Source organism: Pteronotus mesoamericanus, unplaced genomic scaffold, assembly GCF_021234165.1.
Source record: "Pteronotus mesoamericanus isolate MK-2021 breed Mesoamerican mustached bat unplaced genomic scaffold, CSHL_Meso_final contig_24, whole genome shotgun sequence".
In the NCBI taxonomy this organism is placed as follows: Eukaryota; Metazoa; Chordata; class Mammalia; order Chiroptera; family Mormoopidae; genus Pteronotus; species Pteronotus mesoamericanus.
In genome coordinates this window covers 13118466-13135736 of record NW_026555100.1, presented here as the reverse complement: position 1 = coordinate 13135736, position 17271 = coordinate 13118466, and positions in this window count along the sequence as shown.

The following is a 17271-nucleotide window of genomic DNA, read 5'->3' as shown; positions in this document are numbered from 1 at the left end:
CTACCTCTGGGAATTTTATCAGGTTTGTTTTCTAAACTCTTTACTGAAATTTCCATCTTTTATATATGTGTGTGTGTGTGTGTGTGTGTGTGTGTGTGTGTATTTTCTGTAAAATGAATGAAAGAAAAGAACATGAAGGGTATGCATATATGTATGTATACATACATATATACTCACACATATATTTGAAAAACAAGTTGAAAATAGTATACATATATTCTTTCATTTCTTTCATTTCTTTACAATTTTTATTTTAAAATTTGAAAAAATAAATAATTTTAGAACATTTACAAAGCAAGCAGAGTTTCTACCTTTTACCCAACTTCTTCTAAGATTACTACCTTACGTAATCATAGGTAAATTATCAAAACTTAGACAATATTTTTTGTTCTTTTAAAAGTAGCATTCTATTCATGTCTTATAGATTCATCCTAATCTCTTTGACCTCAGAAAATAGTTATTTTGAAGTCTAATTATGTTCTCTACTTTTTCTCTATTTAGATCTAGTCCCTTTCCTTTCTTCCTCTCTTACCCTCCCTCCCTCCCTTCCTTCCTTCCTCCCTCCTCTTTTCCCTTCTATTTAATTATCAAGAGCTTATATCATGCTTATTATATTTCAGGCTATGTTCTGAACATTTTACAAATATTAGCTCATGTATACCTCTTAACACTTTATGTGGTAAGCATTATTATCTCCCATTAAAGGTAGGGGAATTTAGACATTGAAAAAGTCTACAGATCATCAGGACAAGATCCAGGATTCGATTCTAAGTGCTCTGCTTCCAGAGTCTGTGTTCTTTCCCACTGTATCATGATGATTGTTAAGTTGATTGGAAACTCCCGCTGAGGGCTCCACCACTTTGTGATGCTTGCAGCTTGATGAATAGGGATTTGGCCTATTTGTTAGATTACCCCCGACTGACATACTGTAGGTCTTTTCTATTGGGCTATGCTGTGTTTTCTAGAGATGGGTTCTCCAGTCTCCTGCCCAGAGGTTATAGGTGTAGTTGCTGAGATCCTTGGAGGTTATTAGGTCAAGAGTTATTGGAAAGATCACAGATTGAGAGTACTCTGGACTTTATTAAATCCCTGACTGTATTCTTGTATTTGCCCAGGTGGTTTAGGTTGAACTTCTGTAATCTAGAAGTAAGTTAGTGTACCTATTTCATGAGAAATATAGTTTAGTGTTATTTTTTTAAAATATTTTATTTATTTATTTCTAGAGATAGGGAAGGGAGGGAGAAATAGAGGGAGAGAAACATCAGTGTGTGGTTGCCTTTCACATGCCCCCAGCTGGGGACCTGGCCCACAACCCAAGCATGTGCCCTGACTGGAAATGGAACCTGCAACCCTTTGGTTTGCAGGGTGGTGCTCAATCCACAGAGCCACACAAGCCAGGGCAGTTTAGTGTTATTTTTTTTTTTATTATTTAGAATCCTACACTCTTTCTAGCCTTTGTATCTTTGAAGCCAATTGACATACTAAGATTATTCTCCTCTCTAGTGTTTTACTACTGCTTAAGCATTTTGTATGTCCAGAAGATTTGTTATTGAAACTAACTTTAACTCATCCTTATTTTTGGTAAACTTGGCAATATATAATATGAATAGGACTCTGACTGGAATTTTTTATGAGCTATAAACTCCCAGTGATGAGGACGAATAAATCAGTGAGTTCTGTGTCAGTGGTAATAATAATTTATTTGTATTCTCCTCTTTTATAATTTTTCTATCAGGAGTTTCTTCTCTAGAACACTAGAATTATTATAATATATTTAATCCTATACTCTTGCCTGTTCTTTTCATTAATCTTTTTAAATCCAAATTTGAGGTGGGAGGAGAAACATTTGAGTCTACATTTGAACGTTCTTCTGCGATAATAATTTTGTTTGAAGTTTAGCAGTCCATGATTTATTAGCCTTAAAAATCTACCTTACTTTATGAGGCTCTTGTATTTTTTCCTCTCTAGCTGACTAACCACAGCCTTCAATGTAACATATAACATGTAAGTTTCAATTGTACAGCATGATGAATTGATACGTAAACTGCTATCACCTTACACAGTAGGCACTTGTGTGTGTGTGTGTGTATATGATGAGAACTTTTAAGATCTACTCTCGGAGATAGAAAAAGATGGCGGAGGAGTGAAAGGGAGTCACGCTGACCTCCTCCCAAAACCAAACTGGAATTGCAACTAAATAATGGAGTAATCACCTGGAAAGCAGTGGAGCGATAGTGGGAGAGGAGCCTTGGTGCCGCGGACAGTGGATTCGACTCTCACACATCCCAACGGGTGAGAATTGCGGTGGAGGCTCGAGAGGGTGGGCTGGGTGCGCACGGGCACTGGCACCAGAGGGACATTGAAACGGCCAGTTAGCGTCCCCCCGAGAAGAACGGGGTCTGAATCATAAACAGGAACCCCTAAACTACAGCAGCTAAAGCCGAGAAAATACAGACAAAACGCAACCCCAAAAAGCTTAGGGGCGCTCTCTGCCAGAGACAGGTGGCTGGGGATGCAAAAAGACATTTAAAGGGCAAATGCAAAAGTTGCAGCGGCAGCCACCCTCCTGGATCGCTGGGTAGAAGCGGCAGCAGGGTGGGCTGGTGCCTGGGAAAAGACTGGTGAGGAAAACTTTGTGAAGGGAGCTGACACTGTGGCCGGTAGACCCGGGTGATAACGCACTTCCCACTCTGCAGCTACCATCTCGCTCAGGCATAAGGGAATCAATTAACCTGCCTTTTGTGCGCTCCGCACACAGCTTGTACGCCTGTGAGCTACGGGGCTGAGTGCAGACTGGCTGGGAGAGCCTTGAGGAGAGACTGGAGACGGAGCCATTGGGGAAAGAACGGGAGGAGGAATCGGGGAGTCCCGACTCCCTCCCCATTTGGTAGTCTTCATTGTGGGCTGGAAAGGCGCGACCCCAAAGAAGCAGAAGCAGGGCGCGCATGAACCAGACTGCCTGCGATTGAAACGCAGTCTGCACAGGGGTTGGATCCTCGGCGGAAGGGGTCACAGAACTGCCCAGAGGCCCCTGAGGGGAGACTAGAAACGGAGGCAATGGGGAAAGAACGGGAGGAGGAACCGGAGAGTCCCGACTCCTTCTCCTTGCCGAAGTCTCCATTGCGCGGGAAGAGGCCACACCCCCAAAGAGCCAAAAGCCGAAAAGCACACATAGACACCCCCAAAACACCCAGAGCAGGCGTGCACACTTGCGCCGAGTGACTGGCGAGGGTTGGCGAGCGTGTGTGTGACCCGCGCGGGCTGGCAAACGCTTGCACCTGCCGGCAAGGCCTCACACAGACTGGCACCCATACGGCCTGCGAGGGATTGCACAGAGGGGCAAGGGCAGGCATAAATTGACCTACCCGCCGCGATTGCGGAGCAGCCCACAAAATAAGTAGAGCTGCCCAGAGTCCCTGGAGGAGAGACCAGAAACAGGATTAACCGGAGAGTCCTAGAGCTGATTTCCTCCCATTTCCGTAGTCCCCATTTGGCGAGGGCAAGCAACGCACCCAAAGAGCCAAAAGTGGGGAAAACACACAATAGAAGACCCTAAACTGACCAATGCCGCGAAGCTCGCATGCCAGGGAGGCCAGATGAGCACGGGAGGTCGCGAATAAGCCCCCTGGTCTGGGGCAAACACATGCGAGCCCAGGCAGGTGGGGGACCCTGCCGCGCTGGGAACGCGCTCAAGGAGCTCTCGTGAGAGCGCAGAGAGATCCCAAAAAATAGCCCAGCCCTGACTGAAGGGGTCACAGAGCTGCTCCAAGCAGGAGTCAGACACAGGCATTAGACTCCTGAAAGGCTCAAACAAACAACCCAAGGCCCTATAGGGTCAACAACTGACATCATCAGAAGCAAGCCCAGAAAGAAAAGAAAAGGACAAAAATACTTAACAAACTCTCACAAAAATGGGAAGAAAAAGAAGTTCCCCCCAAATGAGTGGAAAAGGGGACTCCCCACAGAGAGAGGTCAATGAAATAGAGGCAAGGGAACTATCAGATATGGAATTTAAAACAATGGTTCTAAGGAAGCTCAATGAGCTCAGCCAGCTCAAAGATAACTATGAGAAACTGCAGAGAAACTATCAGGATCTTACAGCAAACTATATCAGCCTGGAAAAGGACATAGAAACTATCAAGAAGACACAAGAGGATATGAAGAATACCATTTCTGAATTGAAGAACACAGTAGAAGGAAACCAAAGCAGGCTGGATGAAGCTGAGGATCGAATCAGTGAGATGGAGGACAAGGTAGAAAAAAGCTCCCAGAAAGAACAAGAAATGGAAAAATGGCTCAAAAAGAATGAAGAAGCATTTAGGGAAATGCAGGACAACCTGAAACGCAATAATATCCGTATAATAGGGATACCAGAAGGAGAAGAAGAGGAGCAAGGAATAGAGAACCTCCTCGAAAAAGTAATGATGGAAAATTTCCCTAATTTGAGGAGAGAAAAGCTCTCATGGATCCAGGAGGCACAGAGGACCCCACTCAAGAAGGACCCAAGGAGGTCCACTCCAAGACACATCATCATTAAAATGGCAAATGTCAAAGACAAAGAGAGAATCCTCAAGGCAGCAAGGGAGAAGGAGAAAGTAACATACAAGGGGGCTCCGATACGCCTAGGAGCTGACTTCTCAACAGAAACACTCCAAGCCAGAAGGGAATGGCAACAAATATTCCAAGCCATGAAAAGCAAGGGCCTACAGCCAAGGCTGCTCTACCCAGCTAGGCTCTCCATTAAAATAGAAGGAGAAATACGGCGTTTCCCAGACAAAAGAAAGCTAAAAGAATACATCTCTACCAAACCAGCACTCCAAGATATGCTAAGGGGACTGGTTTAAGCAGATGAAGGAAAAGAATGAGACAGAGAGGAACACAAGTACAAAGAGAAAAGATGAGTAAGTTTCTATCAGTAATATCTCTCAATGTGAATGGACTCAATGCCCCAATCAAAAGACACAGGGTAGCTGAATGGATAAGAAAACATGACCCACACATATGCTGCCTACAAGAGACCCGCCTCAGAGCAAAAGACCTACACAGATTGAAAGTAAAGGGATGGAATATAATATTCCAAGCAAATGGACATGAGAAAAAGGCTGGCGTTGCCATACTTGTATCAGACAAAGTAGATTTCAAAGCAAAGGCCATAAAGAGAGACCCAGAGGGGCACTTTATCATACTTAAAGGAAGAATCTATCAAGAAGACATCAACATTGTAAACTTATATGCTCCCAATATAGGAGCCCCCAAGTTTATAAGGAAATTGTTGGATGACTTCAAAAAAGATATAGATAGCAACACACTGATAGTAGGGGATTTCAACACCCCACTGTCAAAAATGGACAGATCTTCCAAACAAAACATTAATAAACATATCGTGGCGCTGAATGACACACTGAATCAAAGAGACTTAACTGACATATATAGAATCTTACATCCCAAAGAAGAAAAATACACATTCTTTTCAAATGCTCATGGCAGTTTTTCAAAGATAGACCACATGATAGGACACAAAGCAAGCCTCAGTAAATTCAGGAAAATTGAAATAATACCAAACTTTTTCTCAGACCACAAGGCCTTGAAACTCGAAATCAAACTCAAAGAGAAACTTCAAAAACTTGCAAACTCATGGAGACTGAACAGTACACTATTAAACAATGCATGGGTCAATAATGAGATAAGAGAAGAAATCACAAAATTTCTGGAAACAAATGAAAATGAACAGACAACTGTCCAAAACCTATGGGACACAGCAAAGGCGGTCCTGAGAGGGAAGTTCATAGCAATACAGGATTACCTTAAAAAGATAGAAACATTTCAAATAAAAGACCTAACACTACAACTTGAAGAACTGGAGAAACAACAACAAATAAATCCCAGAGCAAGTAGAAGGAAGGAAATAGTCAAGATTAGAGCAGAACTGAATGACATAGAGACAAAAAGAACAATTCAGAGGATCAACCAATCCAGAAGCTGGTTCTTTGAAAAGATTCATAAAGTTGACAAACCTTTAAGCAGACTCATCAAGAAAAAAAGGGAGAGGACCCACATTAATAATATCAGAAATGAAAGAGGAGAAATAACAACTGATACCACAGAAATACAAATGATTATCAGAAACTATTATGAACAATTATATGCCAGGAAATTTGAAAATCTTGATGAAATGGACAAATTTTTAGAAAAGTATAATCTTCCAACACTGAAGGAGGAAGAAACAGAAAGCTTGAACAGACCGATAACAGTTGGGGAAATTGAAGCAGTCATCAAGAAACTCCCAGCACACAAAAGCCCAGGGCCAGACAGTTTCCCAGGAGAATTTTACAAAACATTTAAGGAAGAGCTAACCCCTGTCCTTCTCAGACTATTCCAAAAAATCCAAGAGGAGGGAAGACTGCCAGACTCCTTCTGTGAGGCCAGCATCACCCTGATCCCCAAACCAGATAAAGACCCTACAAAGAAAGAAAACTACAGGCCCATTTCGCTGATGAACATAGATGCTAAAATCCTCAACAAAATATTGGCAAACCGCATCCAGCAATACATTCAAAAGATTATCCATCACGATCAAGTGGGATTCATCCCAGGGATGCAGGGATGGTTCAATATACGCAAATCAGTAGACGTGATACACCACATAAATCAGAGAAAAGACAAAAACCACATGATCATCTCGATAGATGCAGAAAAAGCATTTGACAAGGTACAGCACCCATTTATGATCAAAACACTCAGAAAAATGGGAAGAAATGGGGCATTCCTCAACGTAATAAAGGCCATATATGAAAAACCTACAGCCAATATCATACTCAACGGGCAAAAACTGAAAGCTTTCCCACTGAGATCGGGAACACGACAAGGATGTCCGCTCTCACCGCTTCTTTTCAACATCGTATTGGAAGTCCTAGCCACAGCGGTCAGACAAGAGAAAGAGATAAAAGGCATCCAAATAGGAAAGGAGGAAGTAAAACTATCATTGTTTGCAGATGACATGATAGTGTACATAGAGAACCCTGTCGACTCTACCAAAAAACTCCTCAACCTAATAAGTGAATTTGGCAAAACAGCAGGATACAAAGTCAACATTCAGAAATCAAAGGCGTTTTTGTACACCAGCAATTCAATAGAAGCAGAAGAAATAAGGAAAAATATACCATTCGATATAGCACGAAAAAAGATAAAGTACCTAGGGATAAATTTAACCAAAGACACAAAAGACCTGTATGCAGAAAACTATACAACATTGAAAAAAGAAATTAAGGAAGACACAAATAAATGGAAGCATATACCATGCACATGGATTGGAAGAATTAATATCCTTAAAATGTCCATACTACCCAAAGCAATTTATAGATTCAACGCAATCCCTATTAAGATACCAATGACGTATTTCACAGAAATAAAACAGACATTTCAAAAATTTATATGGAACCATAAACGACCTCGAATAGCCGCAGCAATTTTGAGAAAGAAACACAAAGTAGGAGGGATCACAATACCGGACATCAAACTCTACTACAAAGCCACTATACTCAAAACAATCTGGTACTGGCACAAGAACAGACCCATAGACCAGTGGAACAGTATAGAAAGCCCAGAAATAAGCCCAGGTCTCTATGGACATCTAATATTTGACAAAGGGGGCAGAAGCATAAAATGGAGCAATAACAGCCTCTTCAACAAATGGTGTTGGGAGAGCTGGATGGCTACATGCAAAAAATTGAAATTGGATCATCAGCTGACACCATACACAAAAATAAACTCAAGATGGATAAAAGACTTAAATAGAAGTCGCAACACCATCAAAGTCCTAGAGGAGAACATTGGCAGGAAACTCTCAGATATCCCACGCAGCAATTTTTTCACTGATATGTCTCCTAAAGCGAGGGACATAAAGGAAAGAATAAACAAGTGGGACCTCATCAAAATAAGAAGCTTCTGCACGGCTAAAGAAAACATCAGCAAAATGAAAAGGGAGCCAACCATTTGGGAAAATATATTTGCTAATGATACATCAGATAGAGGTTTGATCTCCAAGATATACAAAGAACTCACTCGACTTTACTCCAAGAAGACAAATGATCCAATCAAAAAATGGGCAAAGGACCTGGGCAGATGCTTTTCTAAGGAGGAGATACAGAGGGCCCATAGGCATTTGAAAGGATGCTCAGCATCACTAGCCATCAGAGAAATGCAGATCAAAACCACCATGCGGTACCACCTCACACCGGTCAGAATGGCCATCATAAACAGATCCACAAACAACAGGTGCTGGCGAGGCTGTGGAGAAAAGGGAACTCTAGTCCACTGTTGGTGGGAATGCAGACTGGTGCAGCCACTATGGAAAGCAGTGTGGAATTTCCTCAGAAAGCTGAAAATGGAACTGCCTTTTAATCCAGCGATTCCCCTGCTGGGACTGTACCCTGAGAACACCAAAAACGCCAATACAAAAGAACCTATGCACCCCAATGTTCATAGCAGCACAATTTACAATAGCCAAATGTTGGAAGCAACCTAAATGCCCATCAGTAGATGATTGGATCAAAAATTATGGTACATATACACAATGGAATACTACGCAGCAGAAAGAAAAAAAGAAGTACTAAACTTTGCGACAGCATGGATGGAACTGGAGAGCATCATGCTAAGCGAAATAAGCCAGGGGGCGAAAGACAAATACCATATGATCTCACCTATAAGCGGAACCTAACCAACAATGCAAAGAAGCAAGGCAAATATGACCAGCAACACTGAAAGGAAAAGAAATCAACAGAGACAAGAGGGAAGTTGGGGGGCAGGGAAAGGGAAGGGAAGGGGAAAGTCAAGGAACATATAGCAAGGACTCATGGACAAAACCAAAGGGGAAGAGCTGAGGGAGGAAAGGTGTGAGGGGGCAAGGGAAAGAGGTGGGGGGAAGGCAGAGACAAATGTATTTAAAAAGTAAATAAATTAATTAAAAAAAAATAAAAATAAAAAAAATAAAAAAAAAAAAGATTCTGGCTCCTAAGAGCCAAGAAATAGTTCCATTTCCTCCAAAAAAAAAAAAAAAAAAAAGATCTACTCTCTTAGCAACTTTTAAGTATATAATACAGTGTTGTTAACTGTAGTAACCATACTGTACATTAGATTCCAGAACTTTTGATCGTATACTGGAGGTTTGTACATTCACCTATGTCCCCTCTATCCCTCTTAGCCCCTGGCAACCACAGTTTTACTCTGTCTTTCTATGAGGTTTTTTTTTTTTTTTAATGATTCCACATATGTGAGATCAGTATTTTTCTTGTTTGACTTATTTCACTTAGCATAATGCCCTAAAAGTTGATCCATGTTGTTGCAAATGGCAGAATTTCCATGGGAGTATAGATATCCCTTTGAGAGAGTGATTTAACTTCCTTTGAAAATATACCTAGACGTGGAAATGCTAGATTATATGGCAGTTCTATTTTTTAATTTTCTCGAGAAACTTTCATACTGCTTTCCACAGTGGCTGCACACATTTACATTCCAACCAACAGTATACAAGGAAGCCTTTCACTACATCCTTGCCTACAGTTTTCTTGTTTTTTAAATAATTGTAATCCGGACAAGTGGGATTGATTTCACATTGTGGATTGTATTTGCATTTCTCTGATGATTAGTGATGTTGAGCACCTTTTCGTGTACCTGCTGGACATTAGTATATCTTCTCAGGAAAAATATCTGTTCAAGACCTTTGTCCATTTTTAATCATATTTTTTTGCTATCAAGTTATATGAATTTCTTATATATTTTGGATATTAATCTGGTATCAGATACAAGATTTGCAAATATTTTCTCATTCCTTAGGTTGCCTTTTCAGTATTTTATTTCTTTTGCTCTGCAGAAGCTTTTTAGTTCCATCTAGCCCCACTTATTTCTTCTTTTGTTGCTTGTGCTTACGTGCCATATTAAAAAAAAAATCATTGCCAAGGCTAATGTCGAGGAGTGTTTCCCTACGTTTTGTTCTAGCAGCTTTGCAGTTTCAAGTCTTACATTAAGTCTTTAATCCATTTCACTCAGTGTGATGCCTTGGCTTTATTCTCTTTTCTTAAGATTAATTTGGCTATCAGAGTCTTTTGTGATTCCATAAGAAATTTAGGACTGTTTTTTTTCTATTTCTGGAAGAAAAGCTATTGTAATTTTTATAGGTATTACATTGAATCTACAGGTGGCTTTGGGTAGTATGGACGTTTTAATAAAATTGCTTCTTCTAATCTATGCACATGAGGTATCTTACCATTTATTTCTGTCATCTATTTTTTTTATTCATGACTCATAATTTTCAGTGTACAGATCGTCCACATTCTTGGTTAAATTTATTCATAAGTATTTTGTTGTTTTTGATGCTATTGTGAATGAGAGTGTTTTCTATATTTCTTTTTTCAGATAGTTGTTATTTTATTGAAATACATCAGTACCCCACAATTGGGTGGGGCTGGAGACTGTGTTCCACAGTTGGACAGGGTCATTGTCTGGGCTATTGGGTCAGATTGTACTGCAGGCTTTGGTCTACAAATGAGCGGGGTTGTCGGTTGGGCTCCCTGAATGGGCAAGGCTGTAGGCTCTGTTCAATTAGGTAGGGCTGCATGCTGGGCTCCACTGCAGGGTCATTTGGTAGGCTGCACTGCAAGGATGCTAATGGTCACTTTTCAGGCTTTTTGGTTTTCCAGAACCAGATGCTTTGCTCAACAGCTGTGTAGGGCTGCTGGCTTGGCTGCCTGCCTACATGGGCCATATTATGTGCTTCATGGATTCCAGGTATCTGTGGAAACGCTTTCTGGTACTGAAGGTCTAAAGGCTATGGTGAGCAGTTGGGTGAACCTGCAAGTTTACTTTCTTTATGGGAGGACAATAGGATGTGCTTCACAGACAGTATGGCCCGTTGGCTGGGAATCTAAATTGGCAGACCTGCCAAGCTGTCTTTCCAGATGAGGCCACCAGCTTGTCTCTACAGATGGGTGAAGCTGCTGGCTGGTATCTAGGCTCAGGTGATTCTGCAAGCAGGAACATGGTCTACCTAGATCTGAGTTGATGTAAGCCTCCCCGCTTCTTCACCTCTATCTGTTTCCTAGTGGTCAAGATCCAGAAGTTCCTCCTGTGATCGCATGAAGTGAGACCTGAGTGAACCTCCTAGGAAGCATTTTCTAATACTTGGAAGCTGGATGTCACCTTGGGCTCTCTATTGCCCACTGGAGAAACTGTAAGACTAGGGAGCGCTCTTGGTACAGTGCTGTGCTGACCTGGAAGAGGAATGATGTGGTCAAATTGGAACAACTCATTTTTAACCTTCTAATGTGGTTTTTCACAGCCTCCGTTTTTCATGGGGGTGCTTCAGTCTCGCCCCTGGGTTCTAGAGTTTTCACAATGGTAATTGTCTATGGACAGTTGCTAGTTGGGTTTTTTTTTTGAAAGGGGATGATTGGAACAATCCTTGACACCATATTTATGATATTAGTGTTCTTTTATTGGGTGATTTAAATAGCCTTTTCAAGTAATGTTCAAGTCTTCAAGGGAAAAAACAAACCTCAATGTTCCAGATTTCTCAGTCTTCTACCTCTCTTCTGGATATTTTCTAAGGAAGTGTGTGTATATATGGGTTTGGGTAGGGCTGGTGAGATAATGAGAATTTATACAGGCTCAAGATGAAATGAGAGAGTCATGGTCTTTAGCCTTTGTTTTCCTGACTCCTCTAATGTCAAGTTAGTGCCTTTTGTTACTTTGGTTACTTCATCCCTTGTTGGCTTAGTAGTTTCAGTTGTCTGGATTCTGTCCACTTGGTCAGAGCTAGGTGATGCTTCCTGGATGCTGTGGATTCTTCTTATCCCCAACAGTCTTATATACCCCACTGAGGTCTGCTGTGACTTGCATTCAATCTTGCCTGGGTGACTTGCTGCTCTCCCTTCACTAGGGAGACATCTCTGTGGAAACTCCCCAGCCAATCTCTCAATCCCTTCTGAACTCAGTCTATGTTGCTGAGGAAATGATACTGACTCAATGAGCTAATTCCGAGGGATAACCATGCTGTGTACTATTAAGGTTATTTTAGGGTGGTAGTAGACCAAATATATATTGGGCTGCCAGCAAATCAGCTGCCTCCCAGAGATATAACAGTAAGATGTTCCTTTGTCTCTTGCTTTGGTATAAGGAGGGGACCCAAACAAAAACAAGAGTTATTTTCTGAAGGGTGGGCCTCTTGTAGGACAGGCTTCCACTGCTGGACGAGTGTTCTAAGAAGCCATCTGTATCAGTGTCCCATATGGTGGTGGTGTGAGAAGCTGTGTTTGGCTTCAGTGAATTGTTTTTGAAGACTCAATGTATTCACTCATTTCATGATGGGTGATTTACGTGCCCACACTGTGTTGAGTGTTCAGCACTTTTTGACCAAAAAGCGGCATGAACCCCGTGCCCCACTCTCCCTATTCACCTGATCTCACCCTAAGTGACTTTTTTTTGTTTGTTTCCTGGATGAAAAAAACCCTTAAAGGGAAACATTTCGCCAATGCAGGAGGTTGTGAAACAAAAATAGCAGAAGCACTAAAAGTGATCAAAATTGATGATTTCAAAAACTGTTTTGAGCACTGGAAAAAACATCTTGATAGATGTAGTGCATCAAATGGAGGCTACTTTGAAGGTGACTGAAGTTTAAACATGTAAGAATAAATACACAATTTTTAATAAATAAATTCCAGTTTTTGGGGGCGTCTCCGCTCATATTTCACATACCTTTTTTCTAAGTGGAAGCTCCAAGAAGAAAAGTGAGAAAAATAATTACTTGCTCTCTTTTTCCTATCTCTCTTTCTTTTGCCCTTGTCTATACTCTAGTGCTAGGAAAAATATCATTCTTCATATTCTCTACATTGTGAGAATACTTTATAATCTCAGTTATTCATGCCTATTTGCTGTTGTAAATTGGGATGGTTGGTGAAAGAATAAAGAAATTTAAAGAGCTCTTTTGTAACAGGAATTTTACATTGTTAAGTCTAAATATCATCTTTTTACTTTGCATTTCTTCTGTGATAGGATCCAATCTTCCCACAAACAGGTGGATGCCTCCAATGGCCTAGAAAAGGCAAAAGATAAACATTAATTTAAAATTTTCTGTAATGTTATTCTTTAATGGAAGAACAGGTGTATTCATGGAGCTTAACACCTACTCCTGATTGAGACAGAATATTTGCTTGATTGGCTGATTCCTCCCCCTCCCACTTTTAAACCAGCTAGGATAATTTGGGTAAACAATATAGAAATCTGAATTTTTTTCCTTAAGGAAAACGTTTTAGTTCTTAAGTTAGCATATTTAGGGGAAAAATTTTATTATAATTTTATATTTGTATTCAATATTCTTTTATCTTTTATACATTATAAAATAGAGACTACTATAAAATGGTCTCCACATATAATATTAAGGTAATTATTGTTTTTTCTTCATTTGTCTGACTCCAAGTAGGTGGTTTGACTGTGATTTTTACTTGTAAGCTCTATTTAATCTCCACAATTCTTTCTATGTTTCATTGTCTCTGTGCTAAGCTTTTTCACACCACACCAGTGGTGTGGGAATTGTGTAATCACAGGAACAGCTTCTATAAGTTATTTCAGAACTGATCCTACAGGAGATGGGTAAATTTTATATGCTACAGTAAATTATAATCCCTAGAACTAATCTTTATTAAAAGGTCAGTAATAAAAGCACCATTTTATCTTGTAATTTATGTAGAAAAACAATTTGGCTTATTTTTTTACATCTAGGATAGTGATTGACACATAATAGACATTCAATAAATAGCTACTGTTGCCATTTTTACTAGTTTTCTATGTGATAATTACATATAATTACACATTAAAAGGTAATTAAATACTGAGCAGTTCCTGGAGGGTCTGAAATATCTAACGAATTTTCCATTCTGTACTCTATTATTTTCAAAACTTGTTAGAAAAGCCTTCAGTAACAATCTTTTTTTTTTAAAGAGTGTTTTGATAGAGCTAGTGATAGAGATATACTGAATGATTTAAGTCTTACCTCAAAATTATTCTCCAGAGCTTTAGATTTTGATTTATTTTATCTTTGCAATATAATGGAGGACAAAATTACTTCCTTTTTTTATTCACTACTCACAACCCTTTAATATCTTATCTCACCATTATTAATCACTTTACACAAATACCTTTCTTAAAAGCTACCAATGACTTTTTTTTTTAACAAACCCAATTGTTTCTTCAAAATCTCCATCTTTCATGTTCTTCATTAGCCTATGACAATGTTGACCATCCTTCTTCCTAGCTCTACTATTTTCATTTTCCAATACTATTTAGATTCTTATGACAATCTTTTATGGCTTTTTTGCCAAGAAAGCTTGACATTTTTCTGTACCTCATTCTCGCTTTGCCCATTAGCAATGCAGACATTTTCAAACCTTGTTTCTGCAATATTGTTTTTATATTACTTTTTTCATTTTTTGTAGTAGGCAGTTTCCAAAGGTATACTTCTGCCCCAGTGAACTGCATCTTCTTGTATTCACACAGTATTCTTGAATCTTTGCTGGACCTTTGATTTGCTGGTAATGAATAGAATCTGTCAGAAGAGACACTGGGTAAATTCTGAGACTAGGTAAGATGAAGCTTTACAGTTTCTATCTTGAGTTCTTAGAACACTCTTGCTTAAAGTCTTGAGGTACCATCTAAGATACCCACTATCATGAAGTGTCTATGATTGAGAGGGCACTTGTAGGTGTTCTGGGTGGCAGGCCTAGTTGAGCCCAGTTCTCCAGCCATCCCCATCAACATGGGCAGTGAAGCCATTGGGGGGTCACAAATAAGTTCATTTGCCATCTGAGTATTGATTTATGAAGACCATGTAGAGCAGAAGTATGGCCCAGCTAAGCCTTGCTTGGATTCCTGACTGACAAAGTCATGACATATAATACAATTATTGTTATTTTAGGTCACAAGGAGGAAATGACTATATAGTAAATTATGCAGAGACTATTTGTTGTCTACACAGGAAAAATAAAGGTTCTCTACAGCATAGCATTCAGAAAACTAAATTTCAAGTAGATTAAAGACATAAATTTAAAAACTATAATTTAAAATTCTTGGAAGAAAATATAGGAGCAAATAGTTATGGTCTTGAATTCGGGAGAGGTTTCTGAAATAACTCAAAGCCTACAAATAAAAAATGGTAAGATTAATAAATTTAATTACAGTTAAAATTTCTTTGCCTCAAGTGAGACCATTGAACAAGTGAAGAGACAAGCCACACTCCAGGAAAGGATATGATCAAGGTTTATCTTATAGATAATTAGTACTCAGAACATTGAAAGGACACTAGATTTCAATATAAGAAAGAAAAACAACTAAACAGAAAATAAACAAAAACTAGGAAGATGTATTTCATGGTTGATAAAGGTAAAAAGGAAAAGTAAATTAACATCACAGATATTACTTTACATTCTTCATTTTTATAAAAATTTTTAAAAATCCAACTTCATCACTAAGTACTGTCTAAGATGTTGAGCAGTTAGCACTGCTAATATGGAGGTGGGGTAGGCAACCTCTGCAGGACCTGAAGGTTTAGAAGAGCTGGGGAGCACAAATCTTCAGGGGCACTATTCCAGATATGCCCTTCTTATAGATGTCAAGATCTCAAGTATCTCTGATCAGGAGTTAGCATGGCAGATCTGCCTCAGTTTAGCATTCAGTTATTTTGGAAGTCTATAACTCCAAATACTAAATTCCAAGTTTTGTTTTTAGCTCTTTCTGCTCCTGCATACTAGGAGATAAGGGCATCTTTTTAAGCTACACAATAGGCCCTCTATCCTTCGTTGTTTTCCATTACAGTTAACCCTTGAACAATATATGACCAAGGGCACCAACCTCCCATGCAGTGGAAAATCCATGCATATAACTACAGTTGGCCTTCCACGTAAGCACATTTCCAGCCATGGAGTTGACTCTTGAACAATGCAGGTTTGAACTACATGGGTCAGTATGAGTGTAGGCGGACTCACACAGTTCAAATACCTTTGTTCAAAGGTCAACTGTAGTTGTTAATGGCTCCCAGCTTTCATTATCTCTGTGAGATGTCAGTGGAACTTTGTGATAACCAGAGATTCCACAGTCCTTGTTGGTATGCTCCACCACCCTCCTTAATTCTCAAATTCCACAACACTAGCCAGGGTGGTCCTCCAAGCTAGAATACTTTTCCAAGTCATCACTGGTAAATGTTTAAACCATTGGTCCACTCTTTTGTGTCATGGACTTTTGGCGCCCCACATACCATCTAATTATTGTCAGATAATGAGCAATCCAGTCTCAAAACTCTACTTTACGGTCTTCTTTCTTGGACTATGCTTGGTACCAACTGTGTCTTTGGGTCCTTTGGGCAGCAGATGGAGTTAGGATTTTAAGAGGTTCATTGGCAGGTAGCATGTGCATATTAAAAGGCGGTCACCATTGTGAGAAAAGGCTTCATGCTGTGAAGCTTACCTGATAGTCTGTCTGGACTGATGCAATTAGGAGCCACAGAGTAAAGACTCCCCATGAGGGGAATCCGACTTTGGTCAGAAGTGGCCAGGCTTTAGTAACTCCATTCTGTGCATTCTCTGGAGACTCCCCAGGGAGAGTATGGTCTCTGCTCAAAACTGAGATGGAGCCTGAAGGCACCACCAACTAGAAACCATCAGTTAACTGCACTCCTTACAGCTGAATGGCAAATTCTTTCTTGAAGGGAGTTCCTAGTGGTAAACCTCCAGGGTTCATACAATACTGAAGGGAAATGAATGCTTTTATGTCCATCATATGACATATTCGGTTAATTACCTTAAATTTTATATCATCAACCATTTTTGACTTCTAAAACTCAAATTTTTATGGTTTATGAATCTAATAACACCAGTATATTCATGGTAGCATTACACACAATAGCTTCAAACTGAAGCCAGTATAATTGCCCATCAGCAGTGGCATGGCTATGCAACCTGTAGTAGATTAATACAATTCATACTACACTGTACTGATGAGGTAGGTATATTGTATGCAGCTACTACTACATAAACCATTGATGAATCTCTTATGCTGACACAATGCTGAGGGAAAAAGAGCCAGGTACAAAAGAATAGACACTGTGCAATTTCATTTATATAAAGTTTAAAAACACAACAAACTAACCAAACCTCTGGTTCCATTTGGGAGGCTGTGTTGAAAGGGAGCATACTGAGGTGCTGGAAATTTTCCACATCTTGTTCTGGGAAG